Here is a 13,258-nt window from a genome sequence, read left to right on the forward strand (position 1 = left end):
GATTAATTTCAGGAAGGAATCGGATGAAAGGGAAGAGGCTCAAGTAAGGACACGAAGGGGACTGAGATAACTGAAGGGGGACAATTTTTTTTAATTTTTTTTTATTTTAATTCCATTTATATCCCGCCCTTCTCCGAAGACTCAGGGCGGCTTACAAACTTAGCAGTAGCCTTCATTCTATGTATATGCCTGCTTATTAGGGCTTTCACACACACCCCAAGCGGCATTATTACAAAGTCAGCTTAATTGCCCCCCAACAATCTGGGTCCTCATTTTACCTACCTCGGAAGGATGGAAGGCTGAGTCAACCTTGAGCCTGGTGGGACTCGAACCTGCACTAATTGCAGGCAGCTGGTGTTACTGAAGGAGGCTTTAGCCCACTGCTGCACCAAGGCTCTGGGGGTGTTTTGCCATTCAAAGAGAAGGTGGAGGTGGATGGCTGGGTTTGGGGGGCTCTAATGGAAGGGGCATTGAACCAAGTGAGGCTGCTCCCTATTGTCTTGATATAACCCCCCCCCCCAAATGGAATGGCTAACAGGAGAGTTCCCTAATGGCTTTGGTTATTGAAGCTGCAAAAAAAGGTGTTTTGCGATATGTCAAGTTTACCTGCCTCTTTCCTTGTGGGTCTGGTTCATATTGTGCTAAGCCCTCATGTGATTTGCTTACTTTTGGTTTGGTGTGTTGTTGAATTTAATCCAGGCAATTGTGGCTCCTAAGCCGTGACTTTTGGCTTTTGATGAATCCAATAGTTGTGGGCATCTGGTTGAGCACCACGTGTGAAGCACAGCTTAGCGTTGAATCTAAGATACCCTGCAGGACTTCCCTGGCTGTTGGTGTGGAGGCCAATGGGTGTCCCTGGGGGGCTATTTGGATGTGCCTGGAGCCTTTGGTGCTCCCCAGCGTTGGCAGCTATGAAAGATCCCTGCTGTTCCAGCTCTTAGCAACTGTCTAGAGGGCAAAGGTGGTGGGCCCGTGGGCCAGATCTCTCCACATCTTCTGAACTTGCACTACTTCATTGAGTTTTTCTATGATCTGGCCGGTGCCAGCTTTGAAGGTCCGGCCACCGTCTTCTTTGATGGCCTGGTTTCCTTTCACCTCTTCGGGAGAACCAGCCTTCCTTTCTTCCTGGGCCTTGAATTAGCTATCTGACGACACTGTCCTCTTGAGTCGACTTCTTCAGAAGCTGCGTGAGAAAATCTGGCTTACTCAAGCCAGCAAGGAAGCCTCCAAGTTGTTGCTTGTTGCTACTGGTCTGATTCCTTCAGGAGATTTTGCCATACTTGGTGTCCACCAGAGAATGATGAGCTTGGTCAGAGACTGATAAGGGGAAACTCACCTAGGAATGCACTGGTGCATCCATCCTGCCTCTCTCCCGCCTGTTTGTGTGAATAGAAGTGCCTCCGGGAAGCAAAGGCCTCTGTCTCTATAAACTGATCATTGTTCAAGGGAGATCTTTGTTTCTGCCAGCATCCCTGGCTTTGCTCTGAATCCTAAGTGGAAGCAAATGGTTTAGGAGAAATTAAATGTACAGTTCTATTTTCCTCCCATTAGAAATACATTTTATTCCCTTGCTTGTGCTGGAGATAAAGGAATGTTCTGCATTTGTTCCTCATTTAGCAGCCCAGAAGCCCGTCAGTGAAGAAACAAACAAACAGACACCTAAGTGGGCCCCTCGCAGCACACAATGATGGGGAGCTTGCCAGCCCTTCTGAGTCCAGGAACGAGGACAATGGCTACTTTCTCCTGGCTCAGATGTGGGGTTTTCAAGCTCATCGTACTGTTGCGCTCTTTCAAGGATCTCTCTCTTCACACCGGGTGGATCTGCCACACATCTGCATGCCGGTTCCATGACTAGAGACGGGATCTGTAGAAACCGCTTTACGTGGATCTAGGTCGAATATCATGCTGTGGGTGTTGGTAACTCTGGTTTTATAGCTTAGCACAATGGGTGAGCCTGGCTCTTGCGCTTAGTCAGCCAACTGCATTTTCCACAACCCGGGGCTAAGTGCCACAGGTAAACCAAGCCACTGAATGAGACTATCGGCTCACCTGGTTTTACATTCCTGAATTGGCAGTTTCATAGAGGGCTCTTTCCCGTGGATGCTGAGGACTGAACCTTGACGTAACCTTGGACCCTTGCCATGACAGCCCAAAGCATTTCAAGACTGTCAGAGTTCGTCTCCCATCGCTGACCTTCCAGGTGGCCTGGATTTTCGGTCTTGCTGGGACTCAGTTGTGCTCCTCTCCTGAAGAGGAGGATGGCCTCTTACGCACTGTGGGAAGGCCTCCTTTGTCCTCTAGGAGGGGTTCTTCTCGTCCAGGTTTTGGCCAGTCTTGGAGAGTTTTGCCTGCCTATTGTGGTGCGGAGAAAAAGAATTCAGGATGGCTTGCTGTCTACAAATGTGCATGAAGAGAGTTGCTAGCCTAGATTTAGAAAGAGATGAGTATCCCTGAACAAGAATGGATTGCAGTTTGGCAAGGGAGAGAAAAACGTCTCTTAAGCAGATCCAGGTCTGCATCCAGTCTGGAGAAAAAAGCAAGGAAGGCCTTGGGTTGCCTTTGGCAGTTGTTGGTCTTTTATAGGACTCAGACGTATTGTTAAGCCATGGGTTTGCCCAAGCAGCCTTTGTTGAATAAGCCACCGTAGCTGGTTTGCGTTCTTTATTCGACTCACATTGAGCTTCTTGTTCTGCTCAGATAGTCAGACCACACGATGGCTTAAGACCTGGATCATCATTTACCAGGATGTGCTCCTTCGGTTTGGATGGTCCCTTGGCTAAGCTCCGGAAGTGATCAGGGTTGACTTTAGTGCTGGGGTGGGATACCAACCTTGGGGATAAGCAACCTTGGGGAGTCCCAAGGAGAGTCTGTGCGATTGGTTGTGCTGCATTGAGATGGAGGTTCTCCTGCAATCTTGCTTTCATTTATTACTTTCAAAAGAGTTTTAACAGTTGTGATATTGTTTTAATTGTGGCTTGGATGCTTCTCAGAGTCACGTTCCGTGAGATGTTTGCTAAATAAATCAGTGAATACCACCAGAGAATCCCTGGTCTGCTAACGAGACAGGAAGTGGCAAATCCACCCACCCAAAAAGGAGGAAACAATGCAAATAAGTTCAGGAGTTGAACTTCATTTTAGTTACTTGCTTTCTTCTGAAAAAAAATAAGAGGGGGGGAACCCCCCCCCCAGTTTTCCAAAACTTTTTACAGGGGACAGTTACAACTCTTATTCCTTGCATATCCCTCCGTATGTGAGCTTCTGTGTGTTGTCTGCTGGACTCACCCTGGAGAAGAAGCTGCTGTCCTGTTGGGACCCTCCATCTTAACCCAGTTTAGGGTTCCCCGTGCACCCTAAAAGCAACTGCAGCAGACTTTGCTCAGAGTATTTAAGACGTCAACCCCAATCAACAATCTCCTTGGAAGGAGGAAAGAGCTGCTGTTTATTGGTTCCCCCTCCCCAAAGTGGACCTTTTGGGGAAGGAGCAGGATCCTCGGGCTGCAGCAGCCCCCCCCCCCCCCTGCAAGGAGGATGAGTCCTCAGGTTCCTCCTCCCAGCTGTGTCAACATGCACCCCCCCCCGCCCAGGAAAGCTCTTTGAATGCCTTTGTTTGGCTGGAATGGAAGCTGTTGGGACACTGGCTGGGTTTGACCTGGACAGCTGCGTCCTCTGAGGAGTCGCCAAACAATGGGAGTTGGAGCTGCCAGGATCTGCTCACCAAAAGACCTGCACGCCTCTTCTATCCTCAATACGAAGAGAGTCTGGCACATCAAAGGGAGTGCCAGGGAGCAAGAAGAGGGCACCTGCCCATCTGCCCATCCCAGAATCTTCCCAAAGAAGTTGCAGTGTGGAGGAATGCAGCTCTGCAAACTTTCACTCTGCTGTCTTCTGGTTCAAGAGCTACTCTGGATGACCTGGTCTCCACCACCTTATACACGAAATGTTCTCTTCTTGAGTCTGCTCTGAAAATGTGCAGCTTGTATTTTTCTACCAGCAACAGGGAAGAAACTCTGCGTGCTGTGGGACAGATGGAGGTCTTCTTCTGTGCAATTGCCCATTGCCAGAGGTATGCTGTGCCCGTGTCAAGACACCAGCTGCCCACCAGCAAACTAAGGCTGCCTTCGAGCTGGTTCAAATCTCTTGCACTCGTTTGCCCAGATTTTCTCGTACTTGAAGAGGTCCGAAATACACCTCTCACTTAGCTGATAGATTGGGTGATCAAGATGACACCCCTCATGATTCAGAAGGATTTTCAGAAGAGATGACCCTTTGTTATCTGGGCAGGGAAAGGAAGGGACAAAGGGGGAGGCCTTTTCTTCCAGCTTCGTCTGAGTTGTGCAAAATTTGCACCTTCTGGTCAATTGCGCAGCCTTTTGCCTGATCAAGATAGCTGAAGCTGTTGCATCTCCTACAAACTGGCCTGGGGAAGAATTTCAGAGAATGGCAGCCTCTCCCCAGAAACAGGATCTTCATCTGATACTAACCCCATTAGTTTTCGGGCACTTGCCAAAACTAATGCAAGTTTTGCTTGCAAGTAATCTCGCTCGTCAATCTGAGTTTTATTTCTGAGTTTTATTATAGCTTTCTTCATTGCATCAGTATGTTGCAAATTTAACTCTGCAGTCTGTTGTGTTATTTGTTTTATGATGACCTGACAGAATAATGTGCTTTTTGCGGTAACCGTAATCTGGATTTTATCGGGAGAGTTTGGGCAGATGGCAGATGGACTGTGATGTCCTGTATCACTTTGCGTTGAACTTAGGCCCTGTTCTTACCTTCCTGGACCTTCCCATTTTTAAAGGGAAAAGGCATAAGGCCAGACATTGGTGGAGTTTGATTATTTTCATGCATTTATTTATTAACTTTACATACTGCCCATCTCACTACCCAAAGTTATTCTGGGAGGCTGGAGTTGCTTTGGGATTTTCAACACAGTAAGTTCAAGCCTGGACAGGCATTTCAGCCATTAAGAAAATCTCAGGGGGGCTTTTTGTGTAAGAATCTGGGCCATCTGGAAGGAAAATTCATTGTTGGCCCAAAAGCAAAGCTGAAGGGATTGTTCTCTTCTGCTCACCTACCTGGAGACTCTCCTTGTAGTTGCTTGGACCACCTGGGCACCATGCGTTCACCCTTTGACCAGCTGGGCAGTGCCAGCCATTCTGTGGCATTTCGAGGCTCGCTTATCCCAACGTAAGGCTGCATCCTACCCATCCTCCGCCTTCTCAAGTTGGATCTCCAGGGGTAGCCGGTGGGTGCCACGGTTTTGACTCAGGAAGGACCCCTCTCTGGCCTGACACTTGGGATAAGGGAGGAAAAAAGTGCTGGTATGTTGAGTGTGCTCCTGCTCTTCTCCTGCTTGTCTAGTAGGTCTGCCCAGCTGGGTAAATACATCTTGAAGAGATCCCAAAACTCTCAGTGCGTTAGGCTGCAATCGGTTGCGTATTTGGCTCTTCTGCTCCTGAACAAACACGCGTGGCCTTCTGTTGCAAGGAGTAAAGCTTTTGTACTTTGAAAGGACCATCCTGTCTGGGGGCAATGGGAGGTGAGCATCCAGCTCAGGGGGAGGAAATGCCAAGTTTCAGAATAAGAGAGCTGGGAGGGACCTTGGAAGCTTCTAGTCCAACCCCCTGCTCAAGCAGGAAGCCCTAGACCAGGGCTGTCAAACTCCGTTTCATTGAGGGCCGCATCAGCATTGCGGTTGCCCTCAAGGGGCTGGGTGGGCGTGGCCTACCGGGTGGGCATGGCCAGGGTGGGCGTGGCTAGAGTGCGTATGGCCTACTGGGTGGGCGTGGCCAGCTCTACATCGTTCGCATCAAGGGTGCCTATGGGGGCCTGGGCAGGAGTGGGACAGATCTGAGGGTCTCTGGCAGAAGGAGGGTCTCTGGGCCAGGGCCAAGGCAGTGGGGGCCGTTCCCTCACTGTTTCCAGGATGGCTTCGCGGGCTGCATGAAACCACTTCGCGGGCCGGATCCGGGCCCCGGGCCTTGTGTTTGACATGTCTGCCCTAGACCATCTCAGACAAGTGGCTGTTCAGCCTCTTCTTAAAAGCCTCCAGTGATGGAGCAGCCACAACCTCTGGTGGCAAGCTGTTCCACTGGTTAATTTTTCTCACTGTCGGGAAATTTCTCCTTAGTTGTAGGTTGGTCTTCTCCTTGATTAGTTTCCATCCATTGCTTCTAGTCCTGCCTTCAGGTGATTTGGAGAATAGGTTGACCGCCTCTTCTTTGTGGCAGCCCCTCAAATATTGGAATATTGCTATCATGTCACCCCAAGTCCTTCTTTTCATTAAACTAGAGATACCCAATTCCTACAACCGTTCTTTGTATGTTTTATCCTCCAGCCCCCTGATCATCTTCTCTTCTCTATGCTTTCTAGAGTCTCAGCACCTTTTTTATCTCGTGGTGACCAAAATGCAGCATTCCAAGTGTGGTCTTACCAAGGCCTTATAAAGTGGTACTAACACTTTCATCGGGACCTTGATTCAGTCCTGACTCCTGATCAAGCTAGCAAGAAGGAAGCCAACTTGGGAGGAGGAGAGCAGGCAAGTCTTTGAAAAGGAGCGTGTTTGGCTTTTCTTTCTGGAGTTAGCAACATGTGGAGGAGGAGAAGATTAGAGGGTGCTGGTGCCTCCCTTGTATGTTGAGGTCAGGCCAGGAGGTGGAGAAGAGAGTCCGTCTCGTTTTGTTTCTCGTTGCAGCAACTTCCTTCAGCATTTCCTTGGCATTTTCTCTCTGGAGCAAACTAAAAAACAAAACCCACAAACACACACTTGGCCTGAGTGTGCCTGGCCCTTCCCGGCGTGTCCTCAGAGCGAATCTCTTTGGTTCTTATTTAGCACGTCTGCTTGATTGGCAGACAAGGAACAGACCGTGATTGAATGCTGGAAATGCTGCTTTAGCCTGGCCAGTCACGGGGTTGTGTTCGTGTTTTGAATTTCTAGATTGGACAAACTGTAAGATGCCCATCATCTTTTTGGAACTGGATGGCCTTAGCAAATCCATAAAGTAGTACATACAAATTATTTTTGTGCCAGCACCATTGCATTTAGCCTTGCCATGTGCTGTTTTCTTGCCCTTCCAACATTGAAGGAAGGAGAACGTGTGGGTGGATTCCTTGTTTGCTTGAGAGGTGTGGTGCTGGGTAAGAAACAGAATAGGCCCAGAGCAGAAGCCTACAATCTGGATGGAAACACAATATTTCTGAAGAAGCAGATGGAAGCCAGTTACTTAAGAACTTGGTAAACTAGCGCTGGATCCGAACAAAGCAGTAAAAATAGCTTAGCCCTTGCTAAGCCAAGAATAGACTTAATTTAGCTGGAGGGTTGCAAATTCAGCATTGCCAGAGTTTAGTCACCAGGAATCTGTTAGTGGGACCAGGCTGTGGTGGGGTGATCTGGACATTGATAGCTGAGGAAGGGATCCCTCCCACTGTGGCATAAAGTGGAGCCCATGTCCAGCCATTTGCATCTGTTGTTGTTGTTATTTTGTTCCTGAACTGTCTTCCCCCACTCTGAGCCTTCCAGATGTGTTAAGATTGTTCCAACACATCTGGAGGGCACCAGGTTGGAGCAGAGTATGCTTTCTCCCTCCCCACTTACACTGCTCAGGAAAAAAGTGGATGGATGGATGGATGATGATGATGAAGATAGAGATAGATAGATAGATAGATAGATAGATAGATAGATAGATAGATAGATAGATAGATAGATAGATAGATAGACAGTGATAGATGATAGAAGATAGATAGATAGATAGATAGATAGATAGACAGTGATAGATGATAGATGATAGAAGATAGATAGATAGATAGATAACATAGATGAAGATAGATAGATAGATAGTAGATAGATAGATAGATAGATAGATGATAGACAGACAGTGATAGATGATAGAAGAGAGAGAGGGAGAGGATGATTGATAATAGAAGAGGATAGAGAGAAAGATGATTGATAGATGATAGAAGAGATAGATAGATAGATAGATAGACAGACAGACAGATAGATAATAGAAGATAGATAAACAGATAGATGATAGTAGAGAGAGAAAGAGAGATAAACAGGGATAGATGATAGAAAATAGAGAGATAGATAGTAGGCAGAGAGGCAGGCAGGCAGGCAGATGTTTGGAAAAGCAGCTGCCCCTTCCAGAAGCTTGGCACCCTCCCCCGCCTGCCTCCGGATCACCAGGCCCAGCCTGCCGAAGCCTCAACTGCTGCCGCTGCTGCTCTGCTGAAAATACTTCTTTGGCATGCCTCGTGGCAGCAAAAGGAAAATATTTTCACAGTCCCCATTCTTTGGCCCTCTGAAATATTCCATTTTCATTTTTCGTGGGATGGAAGAAGAAAAACACACAGGCTTCAAGGGAGGGGACTCGGCCTGAGGGAACGGAGCCGCCCAGCCGAACAGTGGCTGGGCTTGTCTGGCTGATGAATATCGGTCTTATTCCGCCGGCCTCTGGGATGGAGGTCGCCTGTTTCCAGAAACCCCAGGCATCCCTAGCATTTCCCTTCCTCAGATTTTTTTGGGCCAGGCCGGTCTGTGGCGTGCCATTGTCAGAAGACGCGGGTTGCGTGAAAGGCGGGCTCTGTGCTGCCGGCCCTTGGGCAGCTTCTGAAGACCGGCCCGTCCTGGCCCTCGGCTGCACGAGAGATGCCCCCAGACAGAGCGCCCATTCAGGTTTTCCTTCCAGGGAGGCGCGGAGGGGGAAACTGCCAAGTGGCCTTCCCCTTCCGATCTTCCTTCGGCTTCCACATTTCAGCCCATGTTTTCCAGGTTTGTGTAGCGGAAGGGGGCAAGGCGGGGGCAGAGGTGGCCGTTGGAGCTGTCTCCTGGACCCAGGGCTTCCCCAGACAGCCCCCTCCTCACCTCTGCAGGCTTTTCCTGGCTGGGAAGGATTCCCACTCCTTCGCCTCCCCTTTCACACGTTCCTGGGATGACTGGCAGAGCAGTAAAGAGCAGTGCGGCTTCTGTGCCATCTGGGAAGCCCCTTCCTGCCGCTTGCCCAGGTTCGGTCTCATGAGTTAGACTGGGGAAGTGGTCAGTCAAGGTAACTTGAGCCTTGGAAAGAAGCCCCCATCCCACCCCTGGACCCTCCAGAAGGGCTGGCCTGCCCTGGGCACTGGGCACTGACAGCAGAACAATGGGGACCCTAGACCGCCGTGTCTGGAAGGCACATTCTCTAAACACCTAAACGTCCTTGTACTTGGGGGATCCAGTCCTTCCTTCCTTCCTTCCTTCCTTCCTTCCTTCCTTCCTTCCTTCCTTCCTTCTTCCTTCTCTTCTTCTTTCTTTCTTTCTTTCTTTCTTTCTTTCTTTTCTTTCTTTCTTTCTTTCTTTCTTTCTTTCTTTCTTCTTTCTTTCTTTCTTTCTTTCTTTCTTTCTTTCTCTTTCTTCTCTCTCCCTCCTCCCTCCCTCCCTTCCTTCCCTCCCATGTCTTTCTTCTTCTCTTTCCATTTTTTGTTCTTCTTTTTCTCTTCTCTTTTTCTTTTCCCCTTTCCTTCTTGTCTTCTTCTCCTTCCCTTCTCTGCCCTTCTCTTCTATCCTTTTGCACAATATTAGCACAATAATGGCCCAGTGTGTGTGTGGAGGGGTGGGGGTGTAAACCCTAAATTTAATTTTAGTTCAGTTACATTTAATTAAAACTGAATGTACTTGATCCCATTCCTCTCCAGTTTTCTACGTATTTCATAATTCCTTCCCTCTCTCTGGGATCCTCAGTGGCAAGGTTTGGGGGCCCTTCTGCTCCTCTGCGGCAGAAGTACGAGAGTGGCTCCTTTTATCTACACCCTCCCCACCCTCGTCCTGTGCGCCTCCCTGTCTCTGCCCCTCTTTGCCCGCACCCCAAACGTCTCTGACTGGTATCCAGTCTCTCTCCCTGGGTGTGGGCGCAGGAAGCCTCCCTGTGTTCTCTCGAAAGTGCTAAGTATCAGCATTTAAGCCTGGCCTGGCACCGCGCCAGCCTTTAAAAGTTGCGTTTGGCCCCGGCGTTGAGTTCCAGCCAGATGTGGCAGGGCTGGCAAGCTTAGCAGACACGTGGGACACGAGGAGTTGGCAGGACGGGGCTGGCGGGGCCGTCGGCATTCAGGGCCAAGCAGCAGGCACTGCCCGGCTGAGTGGCCCTGCAGGATTAATTTGGAAGAAACTGATCAATAGCAGAGCAAAGAGGGCGGGTGGGAGAGGGGGGGGGCGCCTGCATCCCCCCCCCCGCAGAGACTGGTCTGGGTGCCATAGATTCAAACACTGTTTTTCAAGGGGAGCGGTGATAGAAGAAAATCAAAAGTGGGCTTTGCTGCAAATTATTTGGGGAAACAAAAAGGGCTTCTTTAAGTAGGGAGCAGAGGAGAATTTGAAGAGGTGTGTGTGTGTGTGTGTGTGTGTGTGTGTGTGTGTGTGTGTGAGAGAGAGAGAGAGAGAGAGAGAGAGAGAGAGAGAGAGAGAGAGAAATGGATCGTATAAAGCAGAGGTTCCCTTCTGCAAAATGTTTGTGAAAATTGTAAAGGTGATTCTAACGTGTACGTTTCACTGGATCCTTTTATAAGCCTGAGCAACCTTTAGAAACAATTTGCAGAGTGGATGTTCTTTCCGTGTTTTGACAGCCCAGTCCGGGTTTTGGGGCACCAAGTGATGGATGTTCTCCATCCCCTTTTAGCATTCCCTGATAGAAATTTCAGGCCCACAATCTGAGGGGCTCTGCAGGGGGGGGGTGTCACCCTGATCTCTCATCCTAAACTTGGCCTGCAACATTTCACTTCCTCCTTGGTTGTAGTTCCTGGTGCATAAATTCCATCCCATCGTTGCAGAAATGCCAGGCAGGCTGGAATTCATTCCTGTGCAAACCTGGTTGGTTGTTGTTAAACGGTGGGAAGATGCTGCAAAAGCTATTGGAAAGCAGAGGGGCTTTTAAGGGGTTTGTTTGAGGGTTCTAGCCACATCTATCCCGACCCACTGGACAATCCTGAAACAAATCCATCCCCAAAGTTTGATTTTGAAAAGTCTTGACGATTTTTACTCCTGCAAAAGGAGCGCAATCCTCTAATTAACAAAGTAACAGAACGGGAAGGGACTTTGGAGGTCTTCTAGCCCAGCCCCTGTACCAGGGTGGGAGGTGGGCTGTCCCCCTTGGGAACTTGAAGACTTGTGGGCTTAAAGGCAACAGTTAGGAGTTGCTTTTAAGAAGACAAGCGAGGCTTAAAGTCCCCTGCAGACTGAAGGGGGAGGTCAAACCTCTGTGAAATTCCACCTGGGAGACTTGAGCAGGCGGGAGGAATAATATCCTTTTATTTCAGCGCAGTTGGTTAAATTAATGGACTGCTGCAAAAGGTTTCAATCAACGGAAGATTCTTTCTCTGAATGGACAGCTCCATTCACAAAATCTGGGATTAGATCAGTTTCAGGTTTGTCCAGCGGACGGTTTCATTCTTCATTTCAAACGGGGAAAGAGAGGCAGCATTCAGCCGGCTTTGTCTCCATCTGCTGGAAATTTGCACAAACTCACAATCACACCGGGCTGTTTCTCCCAGCCTGCCTGCCCTGTCCCGCTGCTGCCCAGTCAGTGTTGCTTGATCAGATATGGAAACCAAAGTTGAAATAAGCGGAGAGGTTTGCCGGACGCGTTGAGGATGGGAAATGATGGATGAAATGTAGGTCGGTGTTGCTCACTCTGAGGCCTCTTCCCTCCCTCTGCCCTGAAATGCCTTTTTCTGTGGCTGCAACCAGCCTCTACAGCACCACTCGAACTCACAACCGACACCCCAGCCCGTTTGAGGGGCGTTTGAGGCTGGGATTGCCTTTAGCCACCCCAGGTCCTTTTTCTGCACGTCCAGCTGTGCAGCTGTGGGCGAATGGACACTCCAACCCCCCCCACCCCCACCCTCCTTGGGGCTCAGAGGAGGCTGCGATCTGTGGCTGCAGCCCTGGCCGAGCCCAGTGAAAATTCCTGACATATTTTTCACCTTCCTTCCAGCCAAGAACGGTGCCTTTCACGGGAAGTGAAGCGGAGAGTCTGCAGAACCCGAGGGACTGAAGCCTTCCAAGGTACCGCTGGCTGACCCAGAGAATCATTGGTGTGGGGGGGGTCTCTTCCTTGCCCCCCAGACCCATTTTTATTCTTCCCTGTGCTCCTCTCTCGCCTCCCCATATTTTTCACCTTCTCTGAGTACAGATAGTCCTTGACTTATGACCACACCTGAGCCCAAAATTTCTGAGGCTAAGCGAGACATTTGTTAAGTGAGTTTTAGCCCAGTTTACGACCTTTCTTGCTACAGTTGTTAAATGAATCACTTGTTAAGTTAGTGACGTGGTTCTTAAATGAATCCGGCTTCCCCCACTGAGTTTGCTTGTCAGAAGATCGCAAGAGGGGATCCCGTGACCCCAGGATGCTGCAACCGTCATAAGTACGAGTCAGTTGCCAAGCCCCTGAACTCTGATCACCTGACCCTGGGGACGCCGCAACAATCGCAAGCGTGATCGTGTCGCTTTTTTCAGTGCTGTTGTAACTTTGAACGATCATTAAATAAATGAACTGCTATAAGTCAGGGAGTACAGATAAAGACTTGATCCCAAACCGTCCTGCCTCTCTGCTGCTTTAATCTACCTCACCAGCTGCCTGGAAGCATTTTTTCCTCTCCCATCCTCTCTGTCTCCCCTCCTCCTCCTCCTCCTCCCCCCTCCCGTCCTTTTTATTTTTTGCAAATTAAAAAATGACAACAACCCTCCTGGGCCTTTTAAAGAAGAAGAAGCTGGATGCTTAAGCTGTCTAGACACCACAGAAGGGTTGGGAACGGCACTTTACAAGAGAGGAAGCAATTTTTCATAACCTTAAGCCAAAGTTTTGAAGTCCAAAAGCTTCTGTTTAACCTGCCTGGATGTAATTTATGGCTTGGTGAACCAGTGGCTGCTTCTCTAGAAAGGCCGGGATGGGAGGGAAGCCCGCAGGGGGGGCGGTTAGAAGAAGGAAGAAGGGAAGAGCTTCTTTGGCTTCTAAGATTGCTTTCCTTGAGTAAGGAAGCAGAGGGAGGGGGTCTTCCCCCTCTGAGCCAGCCCCCAGTGCCCGCCTCAAGTCTCCTCCGGCGGGTGCAGGAACCCATCGAAGTCAGGCATCTGGCGGAGTTGGGCTTAGGAGATCCTGGCCCAGAGACGCTTGTCTGTCTGTGATCCAGTTCACACGTTGCACCTAAGCCCAAATGGGATGAATTTCATTCGAGATGCTGTCCGACCTGGCCTTTCTGGGAGGGTTCAGGAAACTACAGTGAACCAATCCATGGC

This window comes from Vipera ursinii (assembly GCF_947247035.1).
Source record: "Vipera ursinii genome assembly, chromosome: 10".
NCBI classification, from domain to species: Eukaryota; Metazoa; Chordata; class Lepidosauria; order Squamata; family Viperidae; genus Vipera; species Vipera ursinii.